This window comes from Henckelia pumila, chromosome 3, assembly GCF_033568475.1.
Source record: "Henckelia pumila isolate YLH828 chromosome 3, ASM3356847v2, whole genome shotgun sequence".
In the NCBI taxonomy this organism is placed as follows: domain Eukaryota; kingdom Viridiplantae; phylum Streptophyta; class Magnoliopsida; order Lamiales; family Gesneriaceae; genus Henckelia; species Henckelia pumila.
In genome coordinates this window covers 195,575,895-195,599,754 of record NC_133122.1, presented here as the reverse complement: position 1 = coordinate 195,599,754, position 23,860 = coordinate 195,575,895, and the positions used below count along the sequence as shown (strand labels likewise).

The window sequence follows — 23,860 nt, the reverse complement described above, 5'->3', positions numbered from 1 at the left end:
ACTATATAAGTGTGTTTATATAATATTTTTTAGAGCTATTTGCTTCTTTTAAATTTTATTTAAAAAATAATTTTCAAGTTGTTTTGGATAGTCATCTAACAAAACTAATTTTGAAAAAATGAAATATTTATTAAAAATTAATAATTATTTTGTTATTTTCACGTAAAATAATTTTTCAATTTTTTATTAAGAGTACTACACTATATAATCCAAAATTTTAAAAATATAAATAAATATATAATTGAATTTAAAAATATACATAAAAATGGTAATATTTTTTTATTATGAGTGATAATTATTTTAAATTTTTAAAAAAATAAATAATGATATAATTGAATAAAAATATAGATATATTTAATATTAAAGATTTCGATAAGAGATAATAATTTAAGATAATAGAGAAATAAGTTTAAAACTATCGATAAAAAGTTGATATTGATAGTATGTATCAATTATTTTTGTTCAAAAGAAAAAAAATTAAACATTACTGTAAATTCATTTCGGACTTCACTAAATTGATTGAGAGTTAGTTATTAAAAGACACATTTTTAACTTAAAAAAATAAAATAGATATGTGTCATTATATAATTGAGTTTTTTTTTTTCAGAACAAAACACATGGCTAGGGGTAGTTCGGTATGGTATACCGCATATCGTACTGAAAATTTTGATACCGAAATTTCCGATACCGATACCATACCGACCGAAATTTCGATATGACATAAATTCATACCGATACCGTATCGAATGCCGAAATTTGGTACAGTATCGATATGATACCGTGTATATCGATTTTTTTATACTGTTTTGTTTTAAAAAATATCGGTATACACGGTATACCGATACCGTGTATACCAATTTTTTCTCCGGTATACCAAAATATCGAAAATTCAAAAATCTTATACCGGTATCGATACCGTTTGATACCGTATCGAAATTTACGGTATACCAAAATATTTTATATATTCGGTTTTTTTTTGTACGATAAAAACGGTATGACGGCATTTCGTTATTTTTTGTCAGCCCTACACATGGCTAATTCTATTTTTAAGAGGATTTTTTTTTTTTTTTTGCATCATCCATTATAGATCCGGATACCGCAAAATTAAAAATTAAAAAAAAAAAATGCAACGCCATCTTGTTGTGTTGGCGGATCCTGAACATCTCGATATAATATATTTAACTCTCAAATACCAAATAAAAATAACATGACCATAGTTGCATAACTAAATATCTCACAACACAACTAAGAGCGAGCTTGCGAGCAAACTAAACGGCAAGTTCGTTTATATCCATCACCATTAACCCAACTCATGTCATGTGTTCAATAAATTTTAAGTTCATAATCTCTTTTAATTTTTTAAAACACAGCCCATAACATATTTAATTTTTTGAACATTTATTTTTTTTATTTTAGATTTTCATCTCTACCACAGTGAACGCTTGGGCTGAATTTTTTAAAACCCTTAAAAATTTTTAAATTTTTTTGTGTCGCAAAGTTACAATAACATTACACGGATTCGAAAGCTTCGATCCCTATAGTTCGAAAGCTTCGAACTCTCATGTTTTTCACTTGTCGAACTGTCATGTTCGGAAGCTCCGATCCCATTATTTGGACATTTCGACCTCATGCATGTGATTGCATGTCAAAATTCTGATGACACGTTACTAGTGCACATGACTTAATTAACTCTTGGACTATTTTGTACATCCTAAACTCGATTTATTTGTCCGATTATTGTAGTAAAATCTCTTAATTAATCATGTTTAACAATTTATGCTCATAAATAGGCCAGGATTCAATTACTACAGACCCTCTCATATGCATTTGAACACACTCAAATATACTTGAGAAAGTTATTTTAAAAAATAAAGATTGACCAAGGTTATTCTCCTATATTGATAGGGTGGTCACGGAAATAATCTTGATCAAATATTTTTTTTTTCAAAAATGACCCTCTCATATGCGTTTGAATACACTCAAATATACTTGAGAGAGTTTTTCTTAAAAAATAAAGTTTGACCAAGGTTATTCTCTCATACATAAATTATTGATGAGTTATGTGACTGAATATAATGATAATACATGTATTAATTATAAAACATAGAACTCCTATGAGATGAGTCTCATTACTCAATTTTGTTACATAAATCTTCTATTTGACCTAACACATTCAAAAATATTGTTTTTATTATAAATATAATCGGGTCAAGTTGGGTCGACTTTTTGGAGACCTTCTAGCCTCAAAATCGTTTTCTTTTCATTTCTATTATTTTCTTTTCAAAAGCCAGCGTTGAGGATCGAAACGTTTTTCAAAAGTGTTTTGTATTGGGTCGTGTCATAAAATTTGAAAAAATGGAGACACACTAGACTTCAAATTGCAAACAATCCAATCCCCAATCCCCGCCAATCTAAACAATTCTCGAGCATCAATTTAATATAGGTATCCGTCATCCATAATCTGATTACATAAATTCAAAGAGAAAAAAAAAATATCCGTCATTCTGGTTAACACACGGCGTACGTAGGCGTAATTCCATTATAAATGCCCAACCAAACTCATAAAATATCACAATACAACCATGGTTCTCAAATTGAAATCTTTTTTTCTCATTTCAGTTCTCATGCTAGCTACTTCGGCCCTAGTCGATGATGTCTCGGCCGCATTAAGCGGCCGGGAGACCTTGACTCGTGACATCGTCCCCCACGCCATTTCCCCCGGTCCCCAAATAGAAGAGGGACCGGTAGCTGAGGCCCCAGCAGTATTGCCACCTGGCCTTGCTTTTTTGCGCAACAATGACCCGACAGCGATTGAACTTGCCCAATTCGCCATTGATGATCATAACAAAGAAGCGAAAGATGCATTAAAATTTTCGGGTATACTCGAGGCGGTTTACGCAAACCGTGAAGGGGGAAAGAGTTACAGTCTTTTGATTGCGGCGACTAATAATACTGAAACAAATACTTACGCTGCGAAGATTTTGGTCGATGGAGGCCACAAAAAACTTATTGCTTTCAAAGAACTAGTGTGACTTATTTGTTTGGTTTTGCTGCGTAAGTTATGATATAGTGTTGGGTTGGTCTGTCAACGGATAATAAAATATTCTCTTTTACATAAACATAATCATAATAATTTGAGAAAATTACTTTTTAGGTTTTTTACGTTTATCACTTTGCGATTTCGATCATATCAGACTTCAGTTTTAGTTCGGTATATATGTTTGTTTTTTCAAACAATTTTAATCATTTTTTCGACATGATGTTGATATGGCCGGCACCAATGCAGACGCATTACTGATGTAGAGCTAAGCTTGTATAGCATCATATCAATATTTTTGACGAAAAATAACTAACACTAGTAAAAAAATGGGCTTTTACTTCGTCAGTTTTTACTTCGTCAATTAGTAAATACGAAGTAAAAGGTAACAATATACTTCGGTACTAACCAGGATGAAGTAAAAACACACCTTTTACTTCGGTACTTGAAAAACGCGGGCTTCACTAATTATTTTGGACAGTATTTTACTTCGGCACACTATAATTGCTGAAGTAATAAGTAAAAAAATTAATATTTTTATTATAATTGATGAAGTAAAAAATAAACGGATATTTTTACTCAACACTTGTGAAAAACAACACACGATCCGATCCCCTTTCTTCTTCGTTGTGGGAAAGAAAACCTAGCTAGCTAGCTGCTCGATCCCTTTCTTCTTCAGCCGCCCCCCATCAACCACCGCCGGGAACCGACGCCAACACCCTATTTCGAAAGAAAAAGGTCTTAATCTCTCTATTTTTTTTTTCAATTTATGTTTTACATGTTTTGGAAGATTTCAGTGCAGAAAGTATGTTTCCTTTTCTATCTCTGAACCTTTTTTGCCGAACAAAATCCTTCTCTATTGATTCATTCAACTTAAATATTAGCCATCATTAATTTCGTTTTGATTAAAATCCTTCTCACGGCCCAACTTCTTTTCCACCGTATGAGAAACGACCATTTAGTTAAATCTTTGAAGTGCAAGGTTAATCATCATACATATTTATTTTTTCTTGTCAAAGGACGAACCCTATATATCTCTGTGTTTAGGCCCGCGAGCAAATGTGTTCTTTAAGCTTTGTTCCCGTTAAAAAAAATTCTTTAGTAATTCAGGTTTTGATTTGATTCATCGTCTCTCTGTTCCATTTGTGTTAGCTGTGTTATTGTGATACTCTATCTATATAGTTATGCTTGCGCATATAGAGGAGTGTTGTATGTGTGGGGTGTGTGTGTGTGTGTGTGTGTAAATATAGTTTATCTGTGGAGGAATTTGGTTTTTTAAACATTCTGTAGGCTAGATTTTGTTTTGGTTTGGGTTTTACTTTAAAATGCAGGTATTTTTTTTCTTGAGTGGTTTCCACAAATATGTACCTTGAACATTGAAAATTATAAAGCATATTGTGGTACTAGAGCTGCTTTAGGTGTTTTGAAAATAGAGAAATGTCAAATGTTAGCCTTTTTTCTTAAAGGAAATGACTTTGAGTTAGTCGCCACATCATAGTTTTCATAATTATGCTATTTCTTAAAGCGCTTAGCTTCAGTTGTTCAGAATGCATGAGTTGTTGTGTCACACAGTAGCTTGGGAATGATGTCAAATAATTTGTGCGAGTTGCTATTTCAAGTAACAACATTTTTTACGTGAGTATATTCTATGCCATTGTGGTTAGAAGCAGCTTTGGTCTTTGGTTAGAGATTTTTTCATGTAGGGGCTTGGGGACAAGTTAAGTAACATGTAAGGGTTTGATGCAAAATATAATGTGAAATTGATACTGAGTAGATGACAGTTTGAATGGAGAAAACACTGAAAAAAAGTTACCTATCAATTCGTTTGGTCTTTGGAGTGTTGGATCCAACACTGGACATGCCTGAATCATTCGACAATATAATGCTAGTAATTTATTTTATGTTGCTTTCTTTGCTAAACAATCTACTGTTCTGTTAGTTACCACTCCATCTGGTGTATTTTTTTTTGGTTTTCCTGCACTATAACTTCTGTTGCTTCAGCAACAATTTGACAAGTATTTATTATTTCCCCTCGCGTAAACATACAAACAGTACTTATTATATTTTGTTGATTCAAATTGTGTCGTACATTATTTAATTTCCTCCTATTAACTTACTTGATTTAAAAAAGATGCAATTTTCCCTTGTGAAACGTAGGTTTACTCAATATGGCATGTTATTCCTTTCAACATGTATCAATTTCAAAGAGGATTCGAGATGCACAAAGAAAATAATTGTGATATTGTGTTGGTTTATACTCTATACACCAGTAGGGCAATGATAAAGCATTTGGTAGTTTTCTTTCACTCACAATGAGCTAAAAACTATAGCATGTGTTATTGATTTTGCTGAAGCTACTTTTCAGACACAAGCTGAACTTGAAAGTAGCATCCTAGCTCTAGCCGCAACAAAAGCAGGTATTTTTTGAACTTTTTCTGCTTCAGTGGACGTTTAATGTGCTTTGAAATTAAACCTGGTCGCATATTTTCTCCATGTGCTTACAATATTTTGATTATATGATGATTCATTGTTCGCATTGGGAATTTCGTTTCTTATGCTTGTAATTGTGCTCGATAAGACTGCTAAATTAATTTCCTAGCCTTTGTGCTTGAAAAATTAAGTTATTTGTCATTTTTTGTTTAAATAAATTAATATTTTGCATATTATATTTTTTATTTCTGTTCACTAGTAAAATTAATTTCTCGTTTTTACTTTGAAACCAAAAGTATTCATTCTTGATTTTGAAAATAGTTTACTGTATTAGAGCTTGGCTCGGTCATATTTGAATTTAAAATTTTTTTCTGGAACTATTCCTAAAATTAGCATTGATTTTTGGAGTCACAATGATTTTTTAAAAAATCCCTTTGGTTTTTAAAAACCAAGTAACTAGTGCTTGAAGTGGAAATCATTCATGATTCTTGTATATTAATCTTTTAGTATTTGTTATTATATATAAATTTCATAAATTTAATTGTTTGTTGAAGATAAGTTGTGAATTATGGATAAATCTTGGATTCGCTCGGATAGAAGATCCAAACAGTATCAGGAGGGTGTTGAACAGTTCATCAGCAGTTGTTTGCAAAATCTCCACGTTGACCCCAATTTCATTCATTGTCCTTGTTGCAAATGTATAAATCTGAAAAAAGGACCGGTTACATCGATTCGAGAGCATCTTTTTTTTCATGGTTTTAGTCAAAATTATGTTAATTGGATTTGGCATGGCGAGTCTGCCGAAAATGATAGAGTAAATTGGAGTACCAACCAGGATCCAACTGATGATTATCACAAAGACTTTGAAACAACTAATATGTGTGAGGCAGCATACGAGAACTACACAGAAAATCCAGAAGAATTTGTGAAGTTTTTGGAGGACGCAGAGAAACCATTGTACAATGGATGTAAGCGTTACACAAAGTTGAGTGCACTAGTGAAACTGTACAATACCAAAGCCAGGCATGGGATGAGTGATGCTTTATTTTCAGATCTATTAACAGATTTTAGGGATATGCTACCAGATAATCACAATCTGCCATCTTCAACGTATGATGCAAAAAAGACATTGAGTTGTTTGTCGTTGAGCCATGAAAAGATCCATGCTTGTTCCAATGATTGCATCCTTTATAGAAAACAATATAAAGACTGTGTAAGTTGCCCTAAATGTGGCTTGTCGCGTTGGAAGCTAAACAAGAAGAACATTGAGAAGAAAGGTGTTCCTGCCAAGGTGATGTGGTATTTTCCCCCCATACCAAGATTCAAACGTATGTATAAATCTTTAGAGACCTCAAAAAATTTAACTTGGCATAAAGAAACCACAAGAGTTGCTGGTCAGTTACGTCATCCGTCTGATTCACCATGTTGGAGGTTGGTTGATCATATGTGGCCCGACTTTGAAAGTGAGCCAAGAAATCTTCGCTTAGCACTTGCAGCTGATGGCATTAATCCCCATAGCAACCTTAGTAGTCGGTACAGCTGCTGGCCAGTCATGTTGGCCACATATAATCTGCCTCCAAACATGTGCATGAAGAGGAAATTCATAATGTTAACTATGCTCATTTCTGGACCTAAACAGCCAGGTAACGATATAGATATCTACCTTGATGTGCTAGTTGAAGATTTGCAACGATTGTGGGAAGGAGTTGATGGTGTCTATGATGCTTATCGAAAACAATTTTTCACTCTTAAAGCAGTTTTATTATGGACCATCAATGACTTTCCAGCCTATGGTAACCTTAGTGGATGTACTACACATGGTTATTTTGCATGTCCAGTATGCGGAGAAAATACTTATGCAAAGCATTTGGAAAATGGGAGGAAAATGTCATTTTTTGGTCATAGAAGATTCTTACCAAGGTTTCATCCCTATCGGAGGCAGACTAAGGAGTTTAATGGCGTAGAAGAAGATGGAGATACACCTACACCATTATCTGGGGTTACCTTATATGACAAGCTTTCGAACATAAAGTGTGAGTTTGGAAAGAAGATCAGTGTGAAAGGTAAAAAGAGAAAGAAGGAGAAGGAGAATAATGTGGAAGGCAGTACAGATGAAAAGGATTTAGGAGCAACAGATTTCAGAAAATGTTGGAAGAAAAAGTCAATTTTTTTTTCAATCTTCCTTATTGGAAACACCTGCATGTTAGACATTGTCTCGATGTGATGCATATCGAGAAGAATGTTTTTGAGTCCCTCATTAATACTTTGATGAATGTTAAAGGAAAAACTAAGGACAATGTGGCAGCTAGGTTGGACATGCTTCAAATGGGAGTTAGGCCTGAATTGAGACCTGAATTTGGAGAGAAAAAAACATATCTTCCTCCTAGTGCATGCTCATTCACAAAAAAAGAAAAGTTACAAGTGTGCCAGTCGTTAATGGATATAAAAGTTCCAGAAGGTTACTCATCGAACATGAAGAATCTTGTGTCCATGTCTGAGCTGAAGTTGTCTGGTTTGAAATCTCATGATTGTCATGTTCTAATGCAGCATTTCCTGCCAATACTCATACGTGATGCGCTGCCAAAACATGTTAGATACGCCATCATAAGATTTTGCTTCTTCTTCAAAGATATTTGTAGTAAGGTTATAGATGTAGCCAAGTTAGATAAGCTGCAATCTGACTTGGTTGTTACGCTGTGCTTATTGGAGCAGTATTTTCCCCCTTCTTTCTTTGATGTTATGGTGCACTTAATAGTCCATCTTGTTCGAGAAGTCCGATTATGTGGACCTGTTTGCTTCCGGTGGATGTATCCATTCGAAAGATGCATGAAAGTGTTTAAGAGTTATGTTGGCAGTCGAAAACATCCTGAAGGTTGCATTGTTCAGAGATATTCAGCAGAAGAAGCAATTGAGTTTTGTTCTGAATACCTCAATGAAGTTGATCCTGTTGGGATCCCTCAATCAATCCGAGACCCCAATTCAAACGTTCCTGGCTTCTTAGCATGTAACACACCAATGACAGTGCGACAAAGTGATATGCTACAAGCACATTTGACAGTGCTGGAAAATACTGGAGAAGTATTTCCCTACATAATGTAAGTTATGGCATTAATACTTAGTTCTGCACTTCTTTGATCTGTCAATATCTGCTGTCTTTTAAAAATTAATGGAAAAATATTTCCACAGTGAACACAAGACCTTTCTGAAATTGATATTTCCGAAAAAAGAGAAAGATGAAAGATGGATACAAGATGCCCACAATAAGAGGTTCATTGACTAGTTTCATGCAAAGGTTGGGTGGATGAATAAATATTTTTTGAAGCATTTTGCGGTAATTTGCATCTACTATTTTAATCACTCTTTCAAATTAAATAAATTACAGGTGGCTGCTGAAATAGACAGCCGCAATGGTGGAACGACATCGACATTGACATGGTTGGCTCATGGACCACGCTCCCAAGTCATCAAGTATAGTAGTTATGTGGTAAATAACAATTTATACCAGACAAAGGCGCGAGATGATGAGAGAGTTTGCCAAATCAGTGGGGTTTCTCTAGTTGCAAACACCATGTTTGTTAGTAGTGCCAAAGATAAAAATCCTTTGATGGCCGATGTGTCTTTCTATGGTGTGATTGAAGAAATATGGGAGTTGGACTATCATCAATTTCAAGTTCCACTTTTCAAGTGCGCTTGGGTTGCAAATGACAAAGGAGTAATAAACAACGACGAATGTGGCTTCACCTTGGTCAATTTGAACAAAAGAGGGCACAAGAATGATGAATTTGTCCTTGCAAGTCAAGTCAATCAAGTTTTTTATATTGATGACCCAGCAAGAAAAGGATGGTCTATTGTGCTCCCAGTGCCAAATAGGTGTTACGAGGGGGAGGATGATTGTTCGACTAATATTCCCGAGACCCGACCAATTGACAATGTTGTTACTCATGAGATTCCCGTTCATGGAAGATACTTTAGAACAGAACATGAGGGTGTCTGGGAATCGAACAGAAAAAAATGATGTTTTGCACTTTTATATCATTTTTTGTTATGTATGAGTGAAGACACTCTTTGTACTTCTAAAATTTATGTTATGAACTTTTATTAGTTTTATTATTGTTATTATTTATTTTGATGTTATGAACTATCTTGTCCCTTCCTTACGTTTATGTATATGTTATTATGTTTTTGTTATTATTTATCATGCTTATTTTTATATTTATGTTATCATTATATATTAATAGTGGTTTGAATATTTTTATGCAGTGGACAGCACATATAATGAGTAAGAGAAGGCAGAAAAATAAAGATGCAGTTGAGGAGATGCATGGATTAAGTGTTGGTAAGACTAGTGAAGATGCAGAGCCACATGCACTTACTCATGGAGAAGAACATGTAGATGTGCAAAAGAACAAGCGAGGTCGTACGATGATGGCTAAGCGAACTGCAGCTGCAAGATGGGGAAAAAAAGCAAAGATTGACTATGATGACTTGGGGCGGCCAACATACAACTCAAATGGGAGGGCACTTCAATCATACATTGGCTCCATTGCTAGATCCATGGTGCCAATCAATATAAAATCGTGGCCTGATGTTCCAGAAAACATAAAACAGAAGGTTTGGGAAGAGATATCGATAAGTTTATCTTCCAAACATAATAAATATGAACATTAATTGGTTCAATGTTGTATTACTCTCTACATTGACAGCTTTCTTGTCTATACAAAGAAATTTTCTTTATGGGATTGAATCCATTCGATTCAATAATTCAACTAACATATTCTGGTTTCAGAATGTCTTTGAAGTAGCGCCACAAAGCCAGTCAGCTGTGATGAGTTCAGCAGCTCGTAAATGGAGAGATTTCAAAAACAAATTGACTAGTCGATATGTCTGGCCCAACAGAAATAATCCAGAAACGTTGATTTCTCCACCAAGTCAATATCAGCTACCAGTAGCAGATTGGAAGGCTTTTGTGGATGCACGACTAGATCCATCGTGGGAGGTATTTTAAGTTTTTCCAAGTATATTTTAACAAATACTAATTTCCGTACTTAACTGAATTAAATTCTGATATAGATTACTCATGAAAAGCAAAAGGAACGGACCAAGCATTGTAAATATCACCATAGACTGTCTCAAAAAGGTTACATTGGATTGGAGGCTGAGCTGGTAAGCTTTTGATCATTCGTTTAACAATTTTTTCGTGTATAATACACTGTCTTCTTTTGTTGAATTCACGTACTTGTAAGATTCTAAATTTTTGAATTGCAGAAGGAGAAAAATATAATTGCCAGAGATGAAGAAGTTGACAGATCAATTCTTTGGCGCAAAGCTCGTGAGGACAAAGCTGGAAAAATTATAAACACAGAGACATCAGAAATCGCTGCAAAAATTGTAAATTTTTAATTTTATCGATTTCCATAATGCCTTCATATATATATATATTTCTTGGATTAATTTGTTATGCTTATAAATGTAGGATGACTTGTTGGAAAAGAAGGAGAGTGGAGAGTTCAATGTTTCTGAAATGAATGATGTCCTAACCATTGCATTAGGCAGCCAGGAACATTATGGGAGGGTTCGAGGTGTCGGCGGATTTGTAACACCTCAAGTTTTCTTCAAAACTCCTAGAAAGAAAAGGGAATCAGTCCCTACAACTACGATGGAAATCTCCCAAAAACAGTTGGAAGAGACTAAACTTTTCAAGGAGGAGTTGGAGAAACTGAAGGCACAACTTGCTGCTGTTATGCCAATCATCACCGATCGAGCTTCTGAGATGGTAGCATCAAACAAGTCATCTGAAATTCAGGGCCCAAATGCATCCAAAAATCTGACCCCAAAGCTTTCTGATGATTTTGAAGGTTTTTATGAATGCGGCCCTCCAGACATGAAGGTTATTTATTACTCTAAGGCCTGCATAGCCAGCCTGTTTTATTTCCCTTGGCTAAAATAATTGAAGTCAGTTTTTATAATAAGTGCATGCCATATATATCACTATATAAGGCCTGCATAGCCAGCCTGCATCATCCCTAACTCCCTCAACCATAATCTGTATGTTGGCCATGGCTTACTTGGTAGCTGTTAGTGCAGTACCAGATTAATCAGTCGACCACTTGGTTGGCCAAAACCGTGGGTGTACCAAGTTTTTCGGTTATTGAATTATATATGTATATATGATAATTTATTGTTCTTGAAGGGGAAAAAATGTCACCTTGTCTTGAAAACACGTGGAGATGTGGTGGCATATGGCACAATAATATCAAGTGGAGGTCCAAATGTTAAGATTCAAGATCTTCCACTTGGGGAAGAGAACTTCAAGGTGTTGATTGACGTTGTCCTAGATGAAGCAGCAGAGCTTCCAATCCCAATGAATTGTGGACCAATAGTCATGAAGGATTCACTTGGAGCCATCGTTGGTTGGCCAAAAGTGTTGGTAATTTTTCCAAGGAAAAAGGTATTTTAAAAGCTTCAATTTTTTATATGTTTGTAATTGTCATATATGTTATTTGGATAATTTTTTACTTTATTCTAAATTGTACGAATATTCTAAATTGTAGAAAGAGAAACCTCAACCATTTGCAATTATGGATGTTTCTGGACAGCGTCAAAAGTTCATGGAAATTGAAAGAAACTTACCCATGGCTTGCAAGTATATCTACTCATATGTTGTTAGGTTGATGGGCGAAGATGACAACATTCACATAGAGTTTGAGGAATCTATGTTTGGACGTTCTCAAAGCCTACGGTTGATTAGAGAAGATATCGTTCCATTTATGGAGATGAGGGAGATAGGTGCGAGACAGATTTTGGTTTACATGGGGTATGTTGTGTTGCACTTAATTTTTTTGTTTGCATATTTAATATTTTGTTTGGTTTGTGTCCATTCTATGATAAATTTTTCACCTATGTATGTAATATTGAGTGCAGTCACCTATACAAATATTTGAAGGAACAAGACCGAACAGATTGCATTTCATTTGTGGATCCTGGCCACTTACCTACATGCCCACTTGACAGCGATGGCAGCCACTTGTCACAACATATCGCTAACCAGTTGGAAGCGGTTTGTAGAGACAGCGTATGCCTCATCCCATACAACACTGGGTATGATTTTAGTTCTTTATAAATATATAATGGATACTAGTCAATTATTTTATGTTGTTTCTAAACTTGCAACTTATTCTTTCAACTTTACATTGTTTTAGGTACCACTGGATCTTGACCATCGTCAATGTAGCTGAAAATATGATATATTTGTTGGACTCTTCTACAAACAGATGTCGAGACGATGCATGGAAAAAGATAGTGATGAAGTATGTAGTATATTATATATGCAGTCACTTATACAAATGAAAAAAAAATAACTTGTTACTTTTTAAATGTAGTGGGGTCAAGCTGTACAATGCATCGAGGGGTATTCCTAAATGGCCAAGTTTTAAACAATTGACGGTATGTGGTGTGATTACGTATGAATGACATTAATTGATAGGGAAATATTATTTGGATTGTGATTGATGCAATTGAGTTTCAATATTATTATAGGGAAATCTGAAACAAAGTGGTGGCGTTGAATGTGGATATTATGTGATGAGGTATATGAAGGAAATAGTTGAATGTGAAGTTCTACGGGTGGAAACGATGGTGAGTTTCAAATTTTAATTTATGCTCTGATTTATTTAAAAAGGAATCACATGTTCTTCTGTTAGTGCTTCTGTTAGTGATGGTTTTTCAGCAGTAAAACTTCTGTTAGTGATGACTTTTATTACCATGGCAAAAGGAATCACATGTGCTTCTGTTAGTGATGGTTTTTCTCAGCACTATAACTTCTGTTAGTGATGGTTTCAGCACTATAGCTTCTGAATCACATGTGCTAAAGGATCGAGCAGTAGTTTGCTGTGTCTCAAGCCCTCCCTTGCCTGGTTTCTTGAGCCTAGGATTCAATGCACTTGCATGCTTTTACTTGCTATGAGAATAAATTAGGATTGTGTGTGGGTTTTAGCTAGTTTCTCATGAACTGAAGAATTAACTGCTACATGGTTTCAATGTTTGAGAATCCTTGGCTATGACGAGGTTCTTATTTTTCATTTTTTAGTTTATATATTGTATGTAAGTTTTGCATTTGAAATTTTTTGCAATTTAAATTGTCAGTTGATTTTAATGTAATAGACTCATATACCATGTCCATTACTGAACTTCTTATGTTATCTTAATGGACACCCCCTGTTTGGCATTTGACAGCTAGAAACGCCTTGTTTATTGGTTTTCTTGATTGGGTTGAGATTTCACATAATGTAAGCACAGAGTACTTAGATATGCTGTTGGAGAGGATGTTATCAAAATGGAAAGCCAATTTTGTTGTTCAATGGACATATGAAGCTGTATAAATTCATTTTTTATACTTGGGATTGTTCATATAACTGAAGGGATGATATATGCGTGGTGGTTTGTGTACACTTTTGCTGCTTGTTTTGATATTGGAGTTTATGAGTACTTGTACACTTGCCATTGTTAATCTTGAGCATTTTAAATAACACAATCTGCTAAGAATCGATCTTGGCAGCAAATATATTTTAAATTGTCAGCATGCTAACACAATCTGCTATGAATTTGTTTATGTTTTGAAACCCATAATAATTAAGCTGATCATACATGTCAGCATGCATAGCAAATAGGTTGCTTATTCTTTTTTGGATTTCAGTTTGCAACTAGTTGCCTTGTTGGTTTACCGTCACATTCCTATTTTTTTTTGAATTTCAGTTTGCAGGATGCGTCAAGAATAAGACGTACAGTCAAGAACAATTTGATGAAGTTAGAAGTGAATGGAGTGAATTTTTCTACTCACATGTAGGTGGTTGAATATGTTATTTCAAATTGGGATAATACTTTGTTTTGAGCAAATACATGTGGATGTGTACATGTTTAGGTGGTTCAATATGTCATTTGAAATGGGATAATACTTCTTTTTGAGGAAATACGTGTGGATGTGTACACGTATAGTTTTGATAAAATATGTGTGGATATGTGCATATAATTTCGGGTTATTTCATTGGATAGAGTACTTGTTGATTTATGTATGTGTCATTTTGGGATGAATTTATTAATTATTAGTGTATTTTTAAGTTGAATCTGTGTATTTATGGCATTATTGTATCTAAATATTAATTTATAAAATGTGTTCTATTGCTTCGGCAATTTTAGAATAAACGAAGTAAATAATTATCTACTACTTCGTATTTTAATAAAAATACTGAGGTAAAACATATTCTATTACTTCAGCAATTTCATTAATAGACGAAGTATAAGAAAGCATTTTACTACGGTAATATATGAAATTAACGAAGTAAAAGATATTATATCACTTCGTCTGATAACAAAATTGATGAAGTAAAAGCTTCAGTAATTCATTAATAAGTGACGTAAAAGATTGACTTTTACTTCGGTAATAAATGAAATTATAGAAGTAAAATATAATATTTAACTTCGTATAAAAACCAAAGTATAATAATAGTTTTTACTTCATTAAAATCATTAAATACCGAAGTATAAGAATAGTTTTTACTTCATTAAACTCATTAACTACCGAAGTATAATCATAGCTTTTACTTCATTAAACTCATTAAATACCGAAGTATAAGAATATTTTTGACTTCGTCAATTATGAAATGAGCGAAGTAAAATATATGTTTTTACTTCGGCATTGGTCCTATTTTGCCTCCAAAAAATTACCTAAGACTTCGGTAATTTCTCATATAAGACTTCGGCAATTCAACGAAGTAAAAACATACCCTATTACTTCACGTGACACTACTTCGGTAAATAAAGGTTCTACGACTTCGGTTATTAACCGAAGTCTTAAGCCATTTTTCTACTAGTGTAAAATTACAAAAAATCATAACACGTAGACCTAAAACTGAAATCTGAAAACATAGGGGACCGATCACAAAATGACAAAATTATCGTATCAAATTCAAATTTTCTTGTAACATCCCAATTTTCACAATCGGAGCGTTACTCAAACATACATACTTAAAATTTGGGAAAAAATATAAACTTTTGGAAACATCATCTTCTTTATTAAATAAGCGGATTAAAAAGTGCACAAATAATGAAATAAACATTTAAAAGACTATGCCAAACATGACCATCAACTAAAAATTCAAAACTTGTTTTCCCATCAAAACCTAAATTGGTTTGAACAACTTTCATTCATAAATCTTTCGCACTCATGTATCACCCACTGAACCGACCTCTGCCTCTTCTTCATGTCCGCCTACATAATCATCAATGAATGCATCAACATCATCGTTACCTGCACCATTCAAGTATAGTGAGTCTAAGACTCAGCAAAAAAAATGCATAAAAAGGATCTTTCTGAACTTTAAAAGAGAGAACATTAACCTAATCTTTCATGCAATAAACACTACTTTGATGTAGCCATAACATAAAAATATTTGGGGTGATGAAGTATAGGTAGTGTGGCAACCGTCATAATGAGTCTTTCATAATTTTTTGTTGATCAACAAGCATATGACATTACACATAAGTCATCAAAATATTTTTCATGCATAATGTCATACTTCGTATCATAACATAACGTGTCATGTCATTGTCATACATCTCATAAAATCATGTTCTATAAGCTCCTCGTGATACTACATGCATAAATTTCTTCAAAACTTTTCATGAGAGAAATGATTTCATGTAAAATTCACATAATCATGCCATACATAGTTTAACCGATTCGTGTGAGTCGTTTCGTCCGTCCCATATATTGAAAACATAAAACTTTTACATAAAACATCCTAAATATATTTAAGATACCATAAAATATCATTAACATAACTTTTAGAATCCAAAAACAAGGATTTAAAATTTCATAATTCGAAGCATTCCAGACCTTTGTCCAGACCCGTATCCGAACATGACACGGACCCCGTGCCAGGGTCCGTGCACTAAATTTCTTTGAAAATTCTTACGTCTACGTCGAGTCAAGGACCTAAGTCCGGACCCCCTTACACGGATCTAGCACGGACCCCGTGCCCTGGTCCGTGCAAATCAAAATTTTTGGTTCTTGAAAATGCGTAGCAACAAGGACCCATGTTCGGACCCCATTCCAGGTTCTGGACACTGCGAATAAAATTCTGCAGATTTTACGAAACTGTATCTAGTTTTTCCCAAAATTCAGATTTTTTACTCCTAAATCGACTAACCTGCTAAAAACCTTGGAAGAACACTTCCAAACTCCAATACATCTTCAAATAACACTTCAAAAATCCTTGATCAAACTATTAATTTAAAGATTTAAATCAAAATTTACACCCTAACACACTCAACCCAAAAAATTGAACTTTACACACCTATGCACTTAAATCTCCATAAACTTATACCGAAATCATCAGGAACACATCACACTTAACAATTAAGCAACATACTCATGAATTTTTCAATAAATATGCATAAATCATCAATAATTCAAATAGGGTTTTACCTTGAAAATATATATATTCTTGAATGGGTTTCAAAACCATAAAAACTTGTCTGAATTGTTTGATTGGATTTAACCTGGACTGCGGAACGATCTAACCTTGAGAAGTCGAAGAACCCTAGCCTTGGATGCAGTGTTTGAACGAGAAAGAAGAAAGATTTTGAGAGGATAACCGGCATTCAGATTAGAGAAAAGAAAAGAACTTTGAACGCTTGAATTGCTTTGTGACTAATGGACTTTCTATACGGCCTATTAGTTACACTTAAAAGTCTTTTAAAATTTTAACTCTCCCAATTAAAAAAAATACACTGCATCAACTTAAAATTATTTAATTAAAATATTTTCTTAATTCTCTAGAAGGCTAGACTCGTCCCTACGATCCAAAATTAAATGTCAATCTGAAAACTTTAAAAATCACATTACATCACATAAAATTTCAGGCGTTAAATAAATCATATAATTAAACATAACAATTAAATATTTTAAATATCATACAATAACTCACATAATTTAATTAATTTAACGTGATTAAGCTAATGGACTTTTGGACCTTTACATTTTTTGTATAATTTTTTTTAATATATATATATATGAAACACGTATCATAGATGGTAAATAAGCAAGGTACAAAATACATTGAGTATATCCAGGAATCTCAAAATCAGTGTATAATCAATATGCTAAAAAATGTCAACAATAAAAGCACTTTCAATATAAATATTATTATTTTTAATCCCACAAGTGTAGTTTAGAGTGGGTGAATAAACATATCTTCAAATTATTCTAATTTTCAGAAGCATATACAGCTGGGTTAACAGCTAAATCTTATTTTCCATCAGATGAGTACAACAGAAGATTTTTAAATATATTTTATGACGTTCGAAAAAAAAGGTTGATATTAGCTCTTGGATTAATATCAACACATATGTTAATTTTTCATAAAAAAATGAGAGACCCACATAATCTAATGACATTGAAATATGAGAAGAAACAATTACGATGTAAGCGTGTAACATAGATTAAGCTCATACAATATGTGTTTTTTTATATGCTATCCATCAATATTTAATTTGGACCTTGTTCTGCGCACAACATCACAGTTGGATCAAGTGAATCCAAAATTCATCTATCAATGCAGTGTTTTAAAAAAGCTTCCTTAATTAACAACACTCAAGTTTAAATATATATACTTAATGCTCCATTATTATTTAGTATATTTTAATTTCAAAATTATACCCAATATGGTTTCATTTATCTTCTGAATTACTACATTTTTATGAAAAAAAAATATAAATAATATTGAAAAAAAACAAATATTTTATTTAAAATATGACGCCCTGATAGATAATGAGCTCACTTTTATTTATAACAATATAATTTTTCAAATTTGCAGGAAGTTATTACAAATTGATATTTTAAAAAAATATACTTATTGAAAATTTTAAAACCACTATATGTGAAACTTGAAATATATGCATCTACTGTTAATTTATGTATTTCTTGCATTTTATCTCGTGTCAGAATAAAGTAATGTTTAGGAGAGTTTTCTGGAAGTACTTTTCGATTTTTCCTAAACAAAATGTTAAAATTTTGTTAAAAAAACTAAAAAGTGCTTCTTAAAAGCTTTCTCAAATACTAGCTTAAAATAATTAAAAGAATATTAAAAATTGAACACAGTTTTACACTTAAACTCCAGACAATTGCACGTACTTGATTTCTAACATTTTGCCATATTTCACATTTCTACAACCTTTGATATTATTAAATGAGAGCTAATTGCGCGCGATACTTAAGAGGCCCGCCGTGTTTAAGTTGATGGAATATATGAACGTTTGACCAAAAGTTATGAGTTTATTTCTCAAGTTCTGCCCTTTTTTGACGCGTATATGGCTCAGGAGTTGAAATTTTTAATGCTTTACCCCTACTTTTTCAATATTAGATCAAATAATAATTATGAAATTACATTATTATAAAATTAATAGATCGATTAATTATTTATTATCGTGTGGTTGTTTGGGACAAGCCTTGGTTGAAAGAGAGAAACCTCACTTCTTGTCAAGATTTTGGAGCTTAATTAATGTATATGTATGTATATTGTTGAAATATGCCAATTTGTTGTTGTTACATGTTCAAAATAAAATTAAGGAAACTCCAAGGATATTATTGATCCACTTGAAGATCATTATAAAAGTTACGACTGATCCAAAATGAAGATATTCGGAGTCTATAGTGTTTTTCGGTCATTAAAAGATATTGAAAATAAAGGCAAATACAATTGAAAGATAAAAAATTAAAACAATATATAAGTTACGGCACTATAAATGAAAATTCATTATAACATGAATAAAAATGGGAAAAAAATACAAATTATAGGAGTAAAAATACAAATTTACAATTAACAAGATCAAAAATGAAAAATTTCAAATAAAATTACCAAAAATGTAGATCTTTAAGTGATGAATTCGAAACAATTCAAGATGACGGATAAAGATCACTGATTCATAATCGATGCTAGCTATTTCAATCACCTTGTGTGGACAATGGATCCAATCAACCAAAGGGAAGGCACATTTATAACTCAATCTAAAATATACTTAAAATTAAGAAAAATTATAATTTTGATCCTTGATGGGATGCATTGCTGACATGTGTGCCATACGTAGCATGTAAAATCAAAATGACTTTCGATGAAAATCGAAATTTGTAAATGGATTTTATTTTAGTTTTTTTTAAAAAAAGAAGTAATTTTAGAGTTTTAATAAATTTTTAAATAGAAGTAAAAGTTACAATCCAAATGCTAGAAATTTTAACTCGTCAAAAATTATTTTTTTAAGTGTTTTTTAAAAACCGTTTGTAACCAAACAATACATATTTCAAGAAAAGCACATTTAAAAAAAAGAAAAGATTAGAAAAATAAGAGTTTTTTTTAACATATTAGCTTCTCCAATCAAACGAACGTTTAATATATTAATTTTCAGATCTTTTTTTTAGAAATCTTAGCTACGTGCATGTTGATATCTAGGCCAACCATAAAACTGAAAGAAAGTCCATATAATTATAGGACGATGATGGCATAAACTTTGTGTTTTTATCAAAATACTAGACAAACTTTGAAATTAGCCACGGCCAAAACCATGGCTAAAACCGTGGCTAAATGGTTTTAGTCACCGTTTTCGAAATTATGACTAAATTTTCCGTGGTTAAAGTTAGCCACGGTTTTTACCACGGTTTTTTAAAAAATCTTGGTTAAATAACTACCATGATTTTTAAAAAAAATCATGGTTAGATTAGACATTGTTTTCTAGAAAAATCGTGGTTAATTTAACGACGCTTTTTTAAAAGACCGTGGTTAATTTTAGCCACGATTTTTAAATCCGTAGTTCTTTTCAACCACAGTTTTAACTAAAATCGTGGCTAATCTAACCACGGTTTTTAAAAACCCGTCGTTAAATTAACAACGATTAATTAAAACCGTTACTATTTTTAACCACGAATTTAACAAAAAAACTATGGTTAAAACCATGGCTAAAATTACAACGGTTTTTTTTAAATCGTAGCAACATTAGCCACGGTTTTTACTAGACCTATTTTTTTAGTACTCTGTATCTAATTTTGAAATGTTCCAAATAAACAACTGTTAACACAAACTGTAATATATACGCAAATTTAGGAAATGTGATATACAAATTCTTGTTTTCATCATTCACTTTGATCAAATACGAACGATCAAAGACACAAACATTCAAATATCACAAAAATACTTAACATCTCATTATAAGTTTCTTCAAACAATGTTTAATATGATGTCTAAACTTCAACAATACAAATGAATCACCCAAATGTTTGACATGCGACAATGAACAAAAGTACAATATTCAATGTTTGATAGTTTATATGAAAATAGGTGAGACGAAATTACTAACCTACTCATGGCTGAGTCTCATCGTCATCGTCCTCATCATCTTCTGCAATAATGAGCGCGTTCATGTGTAAAAATGAAGTACGTCTTTGGGATGAAATTCGATGCACGCAACCCCTCTCTCCTGGTGTACCTCTGCTCCTTGGTGAGCCCATACCTACCGGTGAACCTCGACTCCCATCTCTGCTCCCCTGTGATAACCTGCCGGTATGTACTGAGATGCCACGTTGCATTTCTCCTTGACCTTGAGAGGAATTTCCACTAGCTGAAGATGCGCGATCAATATATAGGCGAAACGATTCCTCCAATGAGGACAAACGTTGCCTCAAAGCTTCGCACTCTCTCGATGCACCGATGCCCCTTTGGTTTTTTTTGTTTGCCCTTTGAGTGGCTATTTGTGTCATCTCGTGATTCTCGTCTGCCTCGTATGCCCTTTGCGTAGTAGCACATGCCTCGTCACGGAAAGCTGCAATATTTTGCCCTGCGTCCGCTAAGCCTCGTTGACGTGGAGCCATGGCTACTGGATACATCGTCGTTGGCACGGTCAACAAGCCATACATCCTACCCTTTTTCGGTACACCACTGATGATCTTAAACTGTTCATTATTGTCATTGTTTGTAGGCTCAGGAGGTACAATCCCATCCTCTAATGGAGTCATGACTTCCAACATATATTCTTCCATTTAATTTTTCCTGTTTAAATGAGTTATGATGTGTTAGTGATTTTCTATTTCATATATACAAATTCAAAATATCTTATTCGACTAAGAGTTTATGACGTATACATTAAGCAATCTAAAACCCTCGTCCACGAATTTGCCATCACTTCTCCTATGTGTGTGCAAAAATAATTCTCACGTGTTCGGCTCGTGCTTCTTCTTCTTACACTGTAATAAATACATAATCATATGTCTTTACAATTGTAAATCAAATAAACTTGAATAGGACATTTACGTTTACATAGTTTATAATAAATTGAATAGATAGTGAAATAATTACCAGATTTGATCTTGATGTTTCCACACGTGATACATGTAATAGAAGGTTCTCTTTGATTTTGTTCTAAATAATTCATATTATTTAAAACATTAGCTTACATATGTATTCGAGTAATAATATGTAGTGAAATAAAATTTCCAATATAAAGTGTAAGTATCAAAGTACATTTTGTATAGAAAAAGACAATGACCAGGTCGACGACAAGCATCGCATAAGCCTTGGATCCACCCTTATGCTCGTCTGACCTGTTCCAGGACAGTAGGCTCGTATTGCTTGTTCGCCTTGTATTTTATAGCCGTGTCCTTCCAAATTTCAGTAGACCACACCTCCGTCCACTTGCCCCACGTCTCTTACATAATTGTATCAGGATGCCTCCCCTTCGAACGCCATTTGTGGATAGTATGTCTACGTATAGTTCTTTTGTCATAATATACCATACCCTTTTAATATCATCGTCAATCGCTTCTTCCCATCTGTACTTCTTCTGTTCAATATATATGAGAATAAATTAACAATTTATTGTTTAAATATTATTAAGGCATATACTATATTGTCAATTAATATGAAATGTTTTTACCACGAACTCATCCCAGTACCATTGTCGTTGCGCTTGTGTCACAAATTTCTAAGAGTATCCCTCCACGCATGTTTGTGTGGAGAATAAAAAAGTTATGTACGAGGAAACTTTGTGATTATCTGGACCGAACCTTAATGATAAATTTTACCAAAATATAAAATTGACATCAATTATATATACGCAATAATGATCATCAACCCTAATAAACATGTGAAACATACTTATCATATTCCAATAATATGAACTCTCGTGGATATTGGTCATTCTCGTCTTCGTCAAATGATTCCGCCATCTCCTAATATTATCAGCAACTTCGACCAAATCTCAACACCAAACAATGTAACAGAACATGTGTATGGTACCAATAATATGACACATTGGCACGATATATTCTAATTTTGCTATTATACGCTTATGTAGCATCAACGTACTATTCAATATCAACATTAATCGACATAATAAAGCGAAAATCATTCAATACATATTTTTAATTTTATAAACTAGTTCCAACAATGGGCATAATGATGATTCCATAAAACATAAACCATGTCTTTCAATTATAACGTAACTGAACATGTAAAAATTGGTTAAAAAACTGTAAAATTCAAAAAACTAAACTCAATACTAATTGAAAATAAAAATAATATCCCAATAATTACTTAAAAATATTAAATATCTCCAATAACCTGCAATATATTACCTACAACCAATAATTAATGAAATATCAATTATTATAAGGACAGACAATCAAAATTTCCCAAAATACGAAACCCTATAGGTGCGAATTATACCTTCAATACTTCAAACTAATGCTCCAAACTTCATAAGTAAGAGCAACAATCGGCAACTACAAACAAATGAAGGAGAGGATTCGTGTTTTTGGTGATGCCAAAAAAACTTACATACTCAGTATCTATAGCTAGCTCTCGTGGAGAGGATTTCGAATATATACTTATATTTAAAAAATAACAACCAATGAAGGAGATATAAGCTCTTATATTTAAAAAATAACAACCAATGAAGGAGATATAAGCTTTAAATGTGATGATAAAAAATGAAAAAGCTAAGAGGAAGACCGATGAAGAAGAAGAGGAGGAAAGAGAAAGGCGCGCAGATCGAGTGAGATGAGGAGAGAAGAGAAGATAAAATAAGATAAGATAAGATAAGATAAGGTTGAAATAATCGGTAGAATAAGCTTTAAAAAATAAAATAAAGCGCGTTGGAGCACATATTTTTGTGTTCGAGCGCGCCCCACAATATTTGAAACGACCCTAACTCTCTAAATATAAATAAATATGCGGAATTTTTTTTTTTATATTTACTAAATAAAAATATGTACATACATGCCCATACATATATGCACAGAATAAATAGATTTAAAAATAAATAACTTAAATAAAATGCAACCTTTAATAAATT

At 33.0% G+C, this 23,860-nt stretch overlaps 2 long non-coding RNA genes across 6 annotated transcripts; one reads left to right on the top strand and one right to left on the bottom strand.

The window, feature by feature from the left end:
• The first annotated feature begins 3,649 nt into the window (after positions 1–3,649).
• On the top strand, positions 3,650–9,841 carry LOC140886984 (uncharacterized). Its single transcript, XR_012151735.1, has 3 exons — positions 3,650–3,775; positions 5,392–5,454; positions 9,728–9,841. It is a non-coding gene; the product is annotated as an uncharacterized lncRNA (long non-coding RNA).
• Positions 9,842–20,727: 10,886 nt separating this feature from the next.
• LOC140891603 (uncharacterized) lies at positions 20,728–23,610 on the bottom strand. 5 transcript variants are annotated; one of them, XR_012152573.1, is made up of 5 exons: positions 22,442–23,610; positions 22,030–22,348; positions 21,865–21,927; positions 21,651–21,752; positions 20,728–21,558 (listed from the first exon to the last, which is right to left on the bottom strand). It is a non-coding gene; the product is annotated as an uncharacterized lncRNA (long non-coding RNA). The 5 variants fall into 5 exon arrangements; XR_012152575.1 differs by having other exon boundaries at positions 22,055–22,348; XR_012152576.1 differs by lacking the exon at positions 21,865–21,927 and having other exon boundaries at positions 22,055–22,348; positions 22,442–23,604.
• Positions 23,611–23,860: the final 250 nt, after the last annotated feature.